Here is a 16,038-nt window from a genome sequence, read left to right on the forward strand (position 1 = left end):
CTTCCATTAAGTATGACAAGAAATAAATCCTAGAGTTTATCACATGCACATAAGAAATGAGACTAAATTTCAGTACAATATGCTTATTTACCAAACATTTCTTGAACCCCTTTGACAAGCTTCCCTTAGCCCCTAGAAGTATATGTATTCCAAGTTAAGAACCCCTGACTACAAGTCAAGTATGTGTGACTTAATAGATTCAGGTCTCCCTGACTTGCAGTCGGGGTTCCTAGTTTGGAATGCGTATCTTACTGGTTTTATGAGCCTAATTGAGTCTCTTAACTTCTCAGAGTCCCACTATAAATTATAAAACAGTTGGCCTGCATTTGTAGAAGAAGCCCTTTGCCTTAGTAAAATGTGATCCTAGTAAATATCTATTGAACAAAAATGAAGCTGAGAAAAGGCATAGGACTGTGATGATATCCAAAAAGAAGCAAGCAAGCTCCAACCTTCAAACTACTTTCCCTTGTAGCCCACGGACTGGGACCTAGAAGGGACCAGAGGCCTACTAGTCCAACTTCCTCTCTTAAGAAAGGAGGACATGAGGCCCAGCGAAGGGGAGCCATTTGAACTCACCTCCTCTGCTTTCAAATCCAATGGTCTTTCCACTACACAAAGTGTCTGCTATATGGCTGCTCTCTGCAGCCTTTCTAAGGAGCTATACTGAGTCAATCAGAGCTTCATTATTGTTCTTCCTGCCATCATTCTCCATGTGCATGCAAGGAAGAGATAGTGAAAGGAAGCCTGGAGAGTGGGCTTTCGAGTCCCCTGCCTACCAGTGTGACCTCAGACAAACCACAACCTCTGTGAGCATCCGTTTTCTCCTCCTCTGTAAAATGAAGAAGATCACTCAGGCTGCTTCAGCCAATTTGGACTCCCCACTGATCCCCAAACAAGCACGGCCCTTTCCAGCCTCCCTGCCTTGGCTCAGGACCTTCTATTCTGTGGTCATGCACCCCCTTCATTTTTTCTTGTCCAATTTCTACCCACCGCCATGCTACCTCATCTATTTGCCCCACTATGCATGAAGCCCTGCCTCTGATTCCCTGCCACATTGTTTCTCATATTGAATTCTCACTTTCTGTCTTTTGTTTTAGTGCTTTGTCTGTGTTTCATCTCATTTATGAGACTTCAAGGGGAGGGACAGTGATGCTATCATATTTATCCATCTCAACCAATGCTTATGTAGTGAATGCTCAATAAATGTTTGGTGAATGAATGAATAAATACCTGTGTCTCTTGTTGTAAGGATCAAATGAGATAACATGTGAAATCACTTTGTAGACTTTAAAGGACGGTACACATGAAAGGGGTTAGTGTGTTTTTACTAAAAAAAAAAAAAAAATCTGGCGCACTAAAGAAAGTCAGGCCAGCAAATGTCATCATCAGATATCCCATCAGTATTGATAAATTACTATTATATGTAGATATATATCAACTCTATTGTTGACTTATTCCTCTTCTAATCAGAAGACACCAGGAAAGCAGTGACCCTCCCTTAATCTATCAGCCCACAAGTATTTATGGAGATCTCACCATGCTAACACTGTGCTAGACTCAGAAAATACTTCTCCTTGGCTAGACTCAGGAAATACTTCTCCTTGTTGTTGGTGGTCCTTCGTTCTCAAAGAGGGCCATGACATCGGAGTGATGTCATGACTTGCAGTGAATTGGATTTAAGTAAGGGAGGACTGTGCAAAGTCACCAGCCTCACTCTCTCCTCCAGAGCCATCTGGGTCCAATGGCAAGATATAGATCAGGACAACTGGAGATGGCCCCGGATATTTGAGGCAATTGGGGTTAAGTGGCTTGCCCAGGGTCACACAGCTAGTAAGTGTCTGAGGTGACATTTGAACTCAGATCCTCCCAACTTCAGGGCCAATGCTCTATCCACAGCGCCACCTAGCGGCCTGGCTCAGGGAATACAGACAAAGAATGAAATACCTCCTGGAATTTACATTCTGAACTCAAAGTTCTGAATGAACCGAAAGAACTGAAATCTAAACTTTCTCCTTATGCCTCTGCTTTAGGCACCATAGACATTAAAATTCCTCACAATTGAACTTCTTTTTACCTATCCCTTTTACTCCTGGGCTAGAAGACAAGGATTTTCAACCCTGCTCTGGTCCTCAACTTACTCCCTGACCTTGGCCTCCTTCTCCTTTACCCTACCTCAGCCACACAGAAAGCTCATCATAATCTTAATCTTGCCAACACCCACAAATGCGCCACCTCCATGTTCAAGAATTCCGAAATCCCCTTCTCTGACCATAATTGGCTTTCCATTTCTCACTCTGCATTCTCGTACCAAACTCTGCTCTTTTTTTTTTGGGGGGGGGGGGGGAATGAGGGTTAAGTGACTTGCACAGGGTCACACAGCCAAACCCTGTTCTTTACCCACACCCTGACCTCTAATCCCTTTACCCCTCAGTTCTCTTCCAGACCATCAATTCTCTCCTTCTTCCTCATCTTGACCCCTTTGGTGAACCAGTTAAACTCCTCTGTCTTCCCCTCTTCAGTCTTTAGTCCCTTTATCACATTACTGATTGATGCTGTCAGTTGTGAGGGCTTGTGGAAGATGATGGCAAAGTTTGGTTGCCCAGACCGTGGCATGCTTGCACTGGTTCTGGATAAAGCATGATGCTCTTGTGCTGGAGTGAAGCAGGGGTGTATGAGAAGCATGGTTTTTTTTTAGCATGATGTTTTCAGAGATATTGCTGGTTACCTTCAACGAGGGTAAAAAAGGCATCAAGGTCAGCTACCACACTGACAGTAAATTATTTAACTTGAAAAGGCTACAAGCCAAGACTAAAATGGAGGGAGAGTTGGTGTGTGACTTTTTCTTCCTAGATGACTGTGCACTCAATGCAGCCTCTGAGGCTGAAGGGTATGGATAGATTCTCTGCTGCTTGTGCTAATTTTGGCCTAACGATTAGCACCAAGAAAACACTGGTTTTCCACCAGCCAGCACTGCACTGCCCATATGTGGAACTAACGGTTACAGCAAATGGAGAAAATTTGAATGTTGTGGATAATTTCACTTACCTCGACAGTATACTTTCCAACGATGTATACATAGATGATATTGTTGATGCACTCATTATCAGAGCTAGCTCAGTGTTTGGGAGGCTTCAAGGGAAAATGTGGGAGAGAAGAGGTATTAGATTGCCTACCAAACTGAAGGTCTACAGAGCTATTGTGCTGACCTCATTGTTGTCTGCCCATAAAACCTGGACAGTCAACCCATGCCATGCCAGGAAACTGAATCGCTTCCATTTGAATTGTCTCAGGAAGATTCTGAAGATCACCTGGAAAGATAAGTTACCGGATACTGAGGTCCTTTCTTAATCTGAACTGCCAAGCATCCAAACTATACTACAGAAAGGGCAATTCGGATGGGCTGGTCATGTTGTTTGAATGCCAAACCTATGTTTGCCTAAAAAACTATTTTACAGAGAATTCACACAAGGCAAACGCTCACACAGAGGTTAGAAGAAGTGATATGAGGACGCTCAAAGGTCTCTCTGAAGAACTTGGGAACATTGAAAGACATGGGAGGCATTGGCATGGGGCTAGCCAGCATGATGTGCCTGCATCAAAGAAGGTGCTGTGCTCTATGAGTAAAATCAAATTATAGTAACTCGAAAGAAACCTGAGATGCACAAATTTAGAGCCATCTCCACCCCAAATGTTCATATGGACTATTTGTGCCTGACCTGTGGTAGGGTATTCTGAGCTTGTATTGGTCTGATCAGCCACAGTAGGACACAACGTACCTTGACCCCAACATAGTGATGTCATTTTTGTCCTCTCTGAGAACAAAGGACAACAACTACCACTGATTATGCCCTGCTAAGCCTCAACCTTGGATCACTCCCACCATCTGCCACGTTCAATCCTTCACACTTGCTGCTGAACAAAGGTGGAGAAAATCATACAACCGTCCTCAGTAGATCTATTACAAATTTATGTTACACAACCTCAAAGGGCCCTCATTGCTACCAGAAATTCCTACTATGCCTCCCTTATCAACTCACTATTGCACCTTTCACAGCGGCTCTTCCAAACCTTTTAATCCCTCCTCAAACCTCCCATGGTTCTCCTCCCCTTTCAGCTGAGAACCTTGTCTCATATTTTGCAAAAAAAAAATTGTGGCCACTCACTACCAACTCCCTTTTCTCCCCTCTTTCTCATTTCATCTCATCTGGATGATTTCTGCCACTGTTTGCTCCTTCACCCCATCTCATATGAAGAAGTGGCTTTCCTCCTTAGCAAGGGCAATCGTCTACCTACCCAAGCAATCCCATTCCATTCTTTTTTTTGTTTTGTTTTTGTTTTTTGGTGAGGCGATTGGGGTTAAGTGACTTGCCCAGGGTCACACAGCTAGTAAGTGTTAAGTGTCTGAGGCCGGATTTGAATTCAGGTCTTCCTGACTCCAGGGCCAGTGCTCTATCCACTGTGCCACCTAGCTGCCCCAATCCCATTCCATTCTGTCTCCTCCTCTATCATCCCCACTCAATCGATTATTTTTGATCACTCCCTGTTTACTGGCTCCTTTCCTGCTGCCTACAAACATGCCCAGGTCTTCCCCATCTTCAAGAAAACCTCCATTGGATCCTTCCAGCCCTGCTATCATCCTCTCTCTCTTCTGCCCTTTGTGGTTAAACTCCTCAAAAAGGCCAGAGTTGCTTCTGCTTTCTCCCCTCACTCTCTTATAGTTTGACATCCCCCCTCATCATTCCACTGAAATTGTTTTCTCCAAAGTAACTAATGTCCAATGAATGGCCTTTTCCCAAACCTCATCCTCCTTGACCTCTCTGCAGCCTTTAGCCCTGCTGGTCACCCTCTCTTTCCTTTAGACTTTCAGGATACCACTCTTGCCTGCTTCTCCTCTTCCCTCTCTGACTGCTCCCTCTCAGTCTCCTTTGCTGGATCCTCCTCCAGAACCCTTCCCCTAACCATGGGTGTTCCTCAGGGTCCTGTCCTGGGCCCCTCTTCTCCCTCTGTACTACTTCACTTGGTGATTTCATCAGCTTCCAGGGATTTAATGACCATCTCTATGCTGACAATTCTCAAATCTACTCCTGCCCTAACCTTTCTGTTGTGGTGGTGGTGGTGGCTCAGTTGTTTTTCGGTCATGTCCAACTCTTTTGTGATCCTGTTTGGGGTTTTCTTAGCAAAGATACTGGAGTGACTTGTTATTTTCTTCTCCAGCTCATTTTACAGATGAGGAAACTGAGGTAAACAGGGTTAAGTGACTTGCCCAGAGTGACAGTTTGAGGTCACATTTGAGCTCAGGATTCTTCCTGACTCCAGGCCCAGCACTTTACCCACTGCACCACCTAGTTGCCCCTAGCTCGCCTCTCTGCTGATATCCAATTTCAGACATTTCAAACTGGCTGTCCAGTAGATATCTTAAATGCAACATGTCCAAAACACAACTTGTCATCTTTCCTGCTAAACCCTCCCCATTTCCTACTTTCCCTTTTACTACAGAGGGCAACACTACTCTCCCAGTCCCTTACCCTCAAAATCTGGATGTCATCCTTAACTCCTCACTGTCTCTAACCCCTCCCCCCCCCAGCCAATCTATTGTCAAGGTCATCTGCACAACATCTCTTGAGTATGCCCCCTTCTCTCATCTGACACTGCCACCACCCTGGGGCAGACCCCCATCACCTCACACCTGGACCAGTGAAAAAGAATGCTGGTGGGTCTGCTTGCCTTAAGTCTCTCCCTACTCCAATCCATCCCTTCCATTCAGCAATCAAAGTGATTTTGCTAAAGCCTAGGTCTTACCATGTCATTCCCCTATTCAATAAACTCCAGTAGTTCCTTATTGCCCTTAGGATCACATACAACGTCCTCTGTTTGGCATTCAGTGCCCTTTATAACCTAGCCCCTTCCTACCTTTCTGTCTTATACCTTACTCTCTGCCCCGCTGCTGTTCCATGAACAAGATCCTTCATCTTTCTGCTCTGGCATTTTGTCTACCTGTCCCCTAAACCTGGAATGATCTTCCTCCTCATCTCCACCTCCTGGATTCCTTTAAGTCCCAACTAAAAACCAATCTGCTATAGGAAGCCTTTCCCAAACCCTGTTTATTCTGGTGTCTTCCCTCTCATTTATTTCCTATTTATCATGTATATAGCTTGTTTGTACATATTTGTTTGCTCCCCGTCTCCATTAGATTGTGAGCTCCATGAGGACAGGAATGATCTTTTGCCTCTTTTTGTATCTGCAGCACTTAGCAGAGTATCTGATACATAGTAGGTGCTTAATAAATGTTTATCGACTGACTGACTAATGCAGCATGATACATAGTCGGATTTCCCTTAGTTTCCAAGGAAGAATTTAGTGAATATTTTAAAGGATGGAGTTTTGTATGTGCGTATGTTGTTCTTTTTGAGTTTTCCTGCAGCCTGTGCTTATCAGCCTGGCTGGCTTTCCTCTCTAAAGTTGATTTAATGGCTGTCGTTAAAATTCACAGGTAAATAATGAAGTCCCTACTGTTAAACAATGAACTTCCTATTTTTAGAGATAACCGTCACTTCATGAATTTTTAACTGTCCCCATTGTCTCTGGGTTACCCTGATGTCACCGAAGGGGAAGGGCCAGGTTATCTTTTCGGGGTGTCAAAATCCTATCACTCAAGCCCCAACCAAGAAGCTGGGACAAAGAATCTACTCCTAGACTTGGGAGCCTGGATATTCAGGCTGCATTCAAAAGGTACTTAGTTATCAAAATGAAATTATTAGGCATAGTACAGACAAACAGCACAAAGGGCCTCCTTCAGGAGTCCTTTCCTGGTGCTTCTAGTTGTTATAACTCACATACACACATCATTGTATATGTGTGCATATATTATATATGTGTATAGATGTAAATATAGATGTATGTGGCTGTGTATATATGTGGCTGTATATACATACATACACACACGTACACATACACATGTGCATATATGTATATACACACATATATTCTAGCACTCTGGTCAATAATTTGAGACTTAAATTGTAAAGAAGGTGCCAACCTGCTTGGTACAAGGAACTACCTTACCAGGGAGTTCTCTACAGAGGCAACTGGGTATTACAGTGGATAGAGCACTGGGCTTAGAGTCAGGAAACCATGAATTTAAATCCAGCCTCAGACACTTACTGGCTTTGTGACCCTGGGCAAGTCACTTAACCTCTGTCTGCCTCAGCTTTCTCAACTGTAAAATGGGGTTAATACTAGCATCTACTTTTTAGAGTTATTGTGAGGATATTTGTAATGTGCTTAGCATCGTGCCAGGCATAATAAGCACTTAAAAAGTGCTTATTTCCCTCCTTCCTTCCTTCCTTCCTTCCTTCCTTCCTTCCTTCCTTCCTTCCTTCCTTCCTTCCTTCCTTCCTTCCTTCTTTCTCTCCTTCCCTATAATGATAAAATAACAGATCCATCCTATCTCTATCCTTATCCCATATCCTGTATTTACCTCTCTGTGAACATGTTATAGGAGGGTAAGGGTTGTCTCACTTTTGTATTTGTGTTCCCAACATAAATCATAGTGCCTGGCACTTTGCAGGCACCTTAGAAATCTTGTTGATTAATTGTGGGAAGCCCCATCATTCTGAGCATTCCCCATTGTCCGGATCCCTGGAGGTGGGGGTGAGAATGGTTTAATACATACATTTAAGCTGAAAAAAGAGTGGCACGATGGAATGTAGGCAAATAAAGCTACAGCCTCCCAAGGACACCAGAGTGCCGCCAAAAACCTATGTGGCCTGCAAGGCTCTGTGTGGAGACAGCAAGAGCAGGCAGCTGTACTGAAAAAACCCTCTACCGAAAAGGAAAGACATCCCCAGCAGAAACCTTGGAAGCTAAGAGAGAGCCAGAGCTAAGCACGAGGCAGGCAGAGCTCAGAGGGGGCACCCCAGGCCCTTCACCCAGTGATCTCTAGCTTTCTGACCATAGGCACTATAGGGGGCCCTGAAGACCCAGAACATTGAACCTCAAAGATCTAGGTGGGGCCTAACCTGGAAGGGAAAAATCAGCACAGCAAATGATATGAGCCTGGGCACCCTTACACCCAAAAGGTCAGCAAGGGGCAGAGATTGAGCCTAGCAAAAGCCACAGTTCAAGAACTAAAGCTAGAGAAACAAGGAAACTGAAGAAGACACTGATGACTATAAAAAATTATTATATGACTTAACTATTCTCAACAATACAATGATCTAAGACAATCCCAAAGGACTAATGATGAAGCATACTATCTACCTCCAAAGAAGGAACTGATATTGATGGAACACAGACTGAAGCAGGCTATTTTTCACTCTTTCATTTTTTCTTTTATTCAAGTTTTCTTGTACAAAATTACTAATATGGCAATATTTTACATAATTGCATATGTATAACCCACATCTGATTGCTTACTGCCTCAGGGAGGAAGGAGGGAGGGAAGTAGGGATAAAATTTGGAACTAAAACTTTAAATAAAAATGTTTGTTATTTTTTTTTTTGCAGGGCAATGAGGGTTAAGTGACTTGCCCAAGGTCACACAGCTAGTAAGTGTCAACTGTCTGAGGCCAGATTTGAACTCAGGTCTTTCTGAATCCAGGGCCAGTGCTTTATCCACTGCGCCACCTAGCTGCCCCTATTTTTTAAAAAAGAATTATTATAGAATGAACAAATACCTCTCAAAAGAATTGTAAAACTATTATCAGTCATATAAAAGAATACTCCAAATGATTAATAGTAAGATAAAAGTAAACCAAAACAATCATGAAGTTGTTCCCAGCAAACTGGGGATGATGACAAAAGTTGAGAATAATCAGTGTTGGAAGAGCTATGGGAAGATAGGCATACTACTGCATGGTTGGTAGAGCTGTGAATCAGTATAACCATCTTGGAAGGTGGTGTGGGGCTCAGGATGACCAGATAACAGGACGGAAATATCAAGGAATCAAGGGACTATTAAAGTTTAGCTTGGCCAACTAGATATCAGGACAAACACACCTAAGAAGTAAAGGGAGATAAAATTATATAGCAGGAAAGTCAGTTAGGTGTGGCTACTACCTGACCAGATCTAGAAGACAGATAACTCGAGGTCAGGACTATCATTACTAAGAAAAAAAAAATAATCCCCCTCTCAGGAATTATAAGCATCCAAGCTTTCCCCACCCCCAAAAGGAACTTTCCATTGTCAGGTAGTCACCCCATCTATCCTCTATAAAAGCTTTTGCCTTCCTTCTGTTTGGGAAGGAAGATGTTTCTAAGCTATCTCCTTCCCAGGGGTGAAATCTTTTTTTTTTTTTTTTTGGTGAGGCATTTGGGGTTAAGTGACTTGCCTAGGGTCACACAGCTAGTAAGTGTTAAGTGTCTGAGGCTGGATTTGAACTCAGGTCCTCCTGACTCCAGGGCCAGTGCTCCATCCACTGTACCACCTAGCTGCTCCTGGGGTGAAATCTTTGACTTACCCCTTCAGTCACTTTCTCTAGCGACAAATAAAAGACCATTTTAATTCCAATTGGACTGTGTGTGAAAGTGTAATTCTTTACAGAGGAATACCAAAGGAACCCCCCCCCCCCCCACCGCCTATTTTCCCCAGGACAGAAGGCAATTTAAAAAGAAAGTAACTAAAACAGCCATACCCTTTGACCCAGGGAGTCCTCTCCTAAGCATATATTCCAAGGAAGCCATTAATAAGAAATCCCCAATATACACAAAATATTGATAGAAGCTTTTTTTTTTCTTGTGGTAACAAAGTACTAGAACAAAGTAGGTATTTGTACATGAATGCAGTGGATATGACTGAAGTGTAAGAAATTATAAAAGTGAGGAAAACAGAGAAACATGGAAAGATCTATATGAACTAATGTGGAATGAAGTAAGCAGAACCAAGAAAACAGTCTACACAATGACTACAACAGTGTAAATGGAAAGATCGACCACAAAACAATAGAAAGTAAATGTTGCGAAAATTACAAAATACAAGCAGAACCCCCAAAAGGAGATACGAAACTTCCCCCCCTAATCATACACTTTGGCTGAGGTAAGAGTTCCATAGGTATGGAATTCTGGATATACTTTCAGACTTTTTTTGCTGATTTAGTTTTCTCTACTTCCTTTTTATTTTTATTTATTTTTTTTTGGTGAGGCAATTGGGGTTAAGTGACTTGCCCAGGGTCACACAGCTAGTAAGTGATAATTGTCTGAGGCCGGATTTGAACTCAGGTCCTCCTGACTCCAGGGCCAGTGCTCTATCCACTGCATCACCTAGCTGCCCCTCCTTTTTATTTTTTAAAAAATATTCTTTGGTAAATTGGCTACCTCTCTGGGAGGGGATAGGGGAGGCATACTGGGAGTAATTCTGGTAAAATAAAATACCAGAGAGATCAATAAAAATGTACTTTTTAACAAACATAGTTCCAAAGAAGAAATATAAGATACCTTCCCCACCTCCCACCCCTTTGCAGAGATGGGAGGTCTATGAATATGGACTACTGCATATATTTTCAGATCCCCCCCCCAGGAATTAATTTCTGCTCCCTTCTTCCTTCCTCCCCCCCTCCCCCTTCTATTTCCTCTGATTGGTGAGTTTCTCCCCTGAACTTCCATATGAAAACCTGCTGAGGGCTACCATGCTCTCTTTTCTCTTGGTTCTGCTCAGGACTGTGCACTTTCCCCACCTCTCTCTCAGTAGCCTTCTGACCCTGGAGATGCCTCCCCAATGGCCAATCTTATCTCTTTGAGGGTTAGGGAGAAGCAAAGCATGTTACCAACCTCCTGACACAGAAGTGATAGACTCAAGGTCAGGAAGAAACAGGCATTCTTGGATACAGTCACTATGTATTTAACTTGACTGCTTACTTGTTTACAAGTGTTTTTTTTCCCATCTCAGGGTGGGGAGTCAGGAAGAGTGGGCGGCATTGCAGTGATAATACAAAAAAAAAAAAGAAACATTTTTAAATGCACAAAGGAGAAGAAATTTTAGAGGGAAGCACAGGCAAGGACAGTCTTAAAACAAATTCTGAAATTCACTACACAGATTTTTTTTAACCTTTGTGAATATTTTATTTTCTTGAAGCTTCGAATTTAATTATATTTTGATCCCTTAAGATTTCACATTGGTCCAGTGTACAATATTTCCTGTCACTTAGCGTTTCAAAAACTGAAATGTTTTTCTTTATGCTTATAAAAGATTTAAAGACGTGGGTTTTTTATTTTTCATTTTTACTTCTGAAAATTCATTTATTTATTTCCAATCTTAATAGTATTTTATTTTTCCAGTTATATGTAAAGATAGTTTTCAACATTTGTTTTCATAAGATTCTAAGTTCCAAATTTTTCTCCTTCCCCACCCCTCCCCAAGACAAAAAGAAATCTGATATATATTATATAAGACATGTTGTTTTGTTTTTTAAAGAAAATGGTATAAAATGGAGATATACCATTTCATATAGAATGTTTCCTATGGAACTCCTGCTGTTCTGCTGTACATATGTAATTAATTTTAGAATAAAAAATTAAATTAAAAGAGAGAGAGGTATGGTATTCAAGACATCACTTTTGGACGTGTCTCTCCTGAAGCTAGAAGAGTGCCCCCCATGTATAGGAGACATCATAAAGTGAAGACAATCCAGAGAACCACCAGAATGGGGAAGGGTCTCAAGTTCTTCCCATATGAGGCTAAATGGAAGAAAACTTAAGAGAGACGGGCAAGCTCCCTTTTGGTATTTGAAAAGGCTGTCACATGCAAGAGAGATGAGATATGTTCTGCTAGGCCCCAGAGAGTGGAACTCCTAGTCACCAAGAGGAACATTTAGCCTTAAATATCAGCAAAGTGGCCGAGGCTTCCTGAAAAGAGTGTGATTGGGCATAACCAATATCTGACTTAGTCCTGATGTTCTTCCAATATACATAAAAGGTTTTGATGGGCCCTTTGGCAAGAGTGAGGCGGGATGAGGAGGAGGGAAGGGAGGCTGGGGACTGACAAATGTTCCCAGCTGATAATAGTACCTTACCAGTTTATAACACAAATGATTCTTTTGAAATCACTTTCACAGCCTGTGTCAGGCAAGCTTCCCGACACCCCATCACCCCAAGGCCGATCAACATGAATTTCTTGCCATCAAGGGCTGTACTGAGACCTAGGGCGCTGCCTTACTTGGTGGACCTCCCTCCGGTCCTCTGATACTCAGCCTGGACTCATTGCCTATTGGTTAGCCTACTCCCACTCCTTGTTATTCTTTCCATGTTAATGAAACTGAACCCTTCCACTGCTGAGGAAAGAACCACTCATCCTCAAACCAAGCTGCACTCTCACTCCCATACACTTCAACCATAACAACCCCACTCCCAAGCCTATTTCCACTCCAGATCTGCTTGCCTCCTCCACTGTGTCCTTTAGAAATTCTGCTCCATAGTTAGCAAACTTCCTTTCATGTCTTTTTTTTTTTTTGTGGGGCAATGAGGGTTAAGTGACTTGCCCAGGGTCACACAGCTAGTAAGTGTCAAGGGTCTGAGGCCGGATTTGAACTCAGGTCCTCCTGACTCCAGGGCCGGTGCTCTATCCACTGCGCCACCTAGCTGCCCCACTTCCTTTCATTTCAAACCTCTTCCTCTCTATCTCCTTCCACCTCCTGGCTCTCCCCAAGGCTGGATTCCCTCCAGATGACTCTTCGTCCCTGATAGTCCTATCCTTTTCAGGACTGCTTGTACTTTTCCTCATGGTCCTTAACTCAGTGGTCTCTTCCATTGCTACTTCCAGACTCTCCCTGTACTCCATCATCACCTACTCAGCAGCTCTTCCTCCTCTGAGGTTCACACTATGCAAATTTATTATTTACTCCAGATCCTCAAGGCTGATACTTACCAATCCCCGGGACATTCTTCTTTCTATCTCAATGACTTCAGTGCCTAGTTCAGAGACTCTTTTGTACCCCAATTCCTGTGTTCCTTTTTTTTGGGGGGGTGAAGCAATTGGGGTTAAGTGACTTGCCCAGGGTCACACAGCTAGTGTCAAGTATAAGGCCAGATTTGAACTCAGGTCCTCCTGACTCCAGGGCTGGTGCTTTATCCACTGCACTACCTAGCTGCCTCTCCTGTGTTCTTTCTAGGAGACATGAACATGCATGCTCATGATGATATTCCGTCAAATATACTAAGTTTTCAGTTCCTCAATCTACTTAACTCCCATGACCTACTCTACTGCATTTCAGCTGCACATGGGGCCTTTCATGTTCAAAAATTCCAGAAAGCGCTTTATCTGATTATAAGCTCTTATGACATCTTTCCCTTTGGCTTCCCTATTTTCAGCCTATTCTTCTCACTATGACCTCCAATCCCTCTACCCCCTCCGTAGTCTCCAAACCTCGGCTATGATTACACCCTCCTATCTTCCCAGTATACACCAATGGTTATCCCATTCAATGCCACACTATAGTCTTGAATCATTTGTTCTCTTGTCCTATTGCTGATCACTCTTTGTTCCAAACCCCAAATCTGGATTACTCCCACGATTGGCCTCCTTGGCTCCTATTCACATGCTGCTCAAAGGAGCTAGAGGAAATCACAAAACCACACTGACTAGGTCCTCTACCAATTTATTCTATGTAATTTCAACTGGGCTCTCAGTGTATGATCGCCCCCTCAGTGGATTCTCTGTACTGCTCACCACAGAGCTTGTTTCAGATCTTTTCTTCTCTCCTCCAGACTTCTACAACTCCCCTATGAAATGAAGATCATACTTCCTACTTTACTCAAAAAAAATTTAGGCTACTCACTGAGATCCCCCTCTTCACTCCTTCTTCTAGATTCATATCCCTCTGACTTCACTCTCACTATTTTCTACTTCACTCCACTCTTGGATGAAGAGGTAGCCCTTCTCCCTGCCAAGGCCAATTTCTTTGATCCCATCCCTTCCCATCTTCTCCAGCAGATTGTCCCTACTATCCTCCCCACTCTCACGCTCTCTTCTTCAATCTCTCCCTGTCTACTGACTCCTTCCCTGCTGCCTACAAACATTCCTGAGTTTCCCTATCACTTAAAAAAAATCTGGGGCAGCTAGGTGGCACAGTGGATAAAGCACTGGCCTTGGATTCAGGAGTACCTGAGTTCAAATCCAGCCTCAGACACTTGACACTTAACTAGCTGTGTGACCCTGGGCAAGTCACTTAACCCTCATTGCCCTGCAAAAAAAAATCTTACTGGGTCCCACCATCTTGTCTTGTTATCCTATCTCTATTTCTCTTCTAATCTAAGCTTCTTAAAAATAGGCTCAGGACATCTACTTTTTCTTTTAACCCTCTGCAATATGGTTTCAGAAATTATCAATGTCTGAAATCACCAACTCCCTTGTGGACTATCTCAAACTGTTGAATTCCTGTTGGCATCTTAAACTTGGCATGTCCAAAGCAGAACTCATTCTCTTTCCCTCAAGATATTGTGCTCTGCTGAACTCTTCTGTTACTGTCAAGGGTACTATCACTCCCCTGGTTACCCACCTTCACAGCCCCAAGATCATATTCAATCCCTCGATTGTATTACCCCCACAGAGCCAATCTTTTGCCAAGTCTCATTCACTCTGCCTTTATGACACCTCTCCTATGTGTTTCCTTTTCTGGATTTACACAGCCACCAGCACTGCGATCATACAGGCCCTCATCACTTCAGGCCTAGACAGTTACAATAACCTTTGGCTTGGTCTCCCTGCCTCGAGTCTCTTTCTTCCCTCACTACAAACCATCACTCAGCTGCCAAAGTGATTTTCTTAAGTTACAGGACTGACCATGTTCCCATACCCCCACTCAAGAAAGTATAGTGACTCCCTATTACTTCTAGGATCAAATATATGTAGTGTGTCACATGCTCTAAGATAACTATATTGACTCCACTTGAAGGTCTGCAGAGGGTAGCTACTATGTCCCCTCAAGGCTCTAACATTAGGCTTGAAGACTTAGGGGGTTATCTTTCTAGTAGTATCTGCTTGAGCCCCCATCATAGTGTGTTTCCCTTTGCCATTATCAAATGAGAATGGATTTATTCAGCCAGATTTAAGTAGCTTTTTAGAAAGGGCCATTACCCAATGCAGTACAGGAAGAATAATTGGCACAAAAGTCTATAGCACACTCTCCGATCAGTACACACAAAGCATTTGGCAGAAAGGTAACTCATAGATCCTTTTCTCCCCTTTGGGAGGTGCTTGTGAAGTTTCCCTTAAGCATGGCTTAGTTTCCTTGCTGGGCTCTTTACAGAGCTATGAATCTATAGCTAGTCTGTCCCTGACCCCTGATGCTGATACTGCTGTCCTGGGGGGACAATGCTAGGATGCAAATGAGAAGATGGAGATGGAAAATTTGGGCCTTTTGACACTTGGAAGGTCCTCTTCCATCCAAGGAGAGAAGGAGATTGAGGGCAAGCCCAAAGCTAAAGCCTCTACTCCTCCCTCATGCGGTTCCTTTTTAGAGGTTGTCACTGGGACACCACAGTTGTTCCAGCCTGTGGAATAACTGTGGTAGATAGCTTGATATTTTTCTCCAGCTATCTGAACATGATTCTTGAGCAATATCTCCTGCCTACCTCCTGTGTGACTACTCTTTATCTCCCCGATGCATCTTCATCTGGTCATTCCCACTAAGCATGGGCATCATCCGAGGCTCGATCCCAGGATCCCTTTTCTTCTTCCCCTCCTCTGATCATCTCTATGCAGATGATTACCCAATCTATATACTTGACTTAAGTCTCTTTCTGGAGCTCCAGTCTCACATTACAATTCGTCTAGTGGACATCTCAGCCTGGTTGTCCTGTAGGTATCTTGAACTCAACATGTCCAAGACAGAAATTATTTCTTTTCCCTAACTTTATCCCTCTTTCAAATTTATCCATCACTGTGGAGGGTATAAACATTCTTCAAGTGCTCCAGTTCACAGCCTTGGTGCCATCCTCGACTTACCACTTAGCCTACATATCTACAGAGGTGCTAGTTTTTTAGATACACAGCATCTCTCAAATCTCTTTAATATACAGCATCTTCTTCTCTCCACTCATACAGCTAATG

The 16,038-nt window shown here is 43.1% G+C and overlaps 1 long non-coding RNA gene across 1 annotated transcript in view; it reads right to left on the reverse strand.

The window, feature by feature from the left end:
• The window catches only part of LOC122733696, a 55,228-nt gene that overhangs the window by 1,076 nt on the left and 38,114 nt on the right, over nt 1-16,038 (reverse strand). Inside the window, exon 6 of the long non-coding RNA XR_006353944.1 lies at nt 3,046-3,129. This is a non-coding gene — a long non-coding RNA (uncharacterized LOC122733696). The remainder of the gene's footprint in view (nt 1-3,045; nt 3,130-16,038) is intronic.

Source organism: Dromiciops gliroides, chromosome X (assembly GCF_019393635.1).
Source record: "Dromiciops gliroides isolate mDroGli1 chromosome X, mDroGli1.pri, whole genome shotgun sequence".
Taxonomy (NCBI): Eukaryota; Metazoa; Chordata; class Mammalia; order Microbiotheria; family Microbiotheriidae; genus Dromiciops; species Dromiciops gliroides.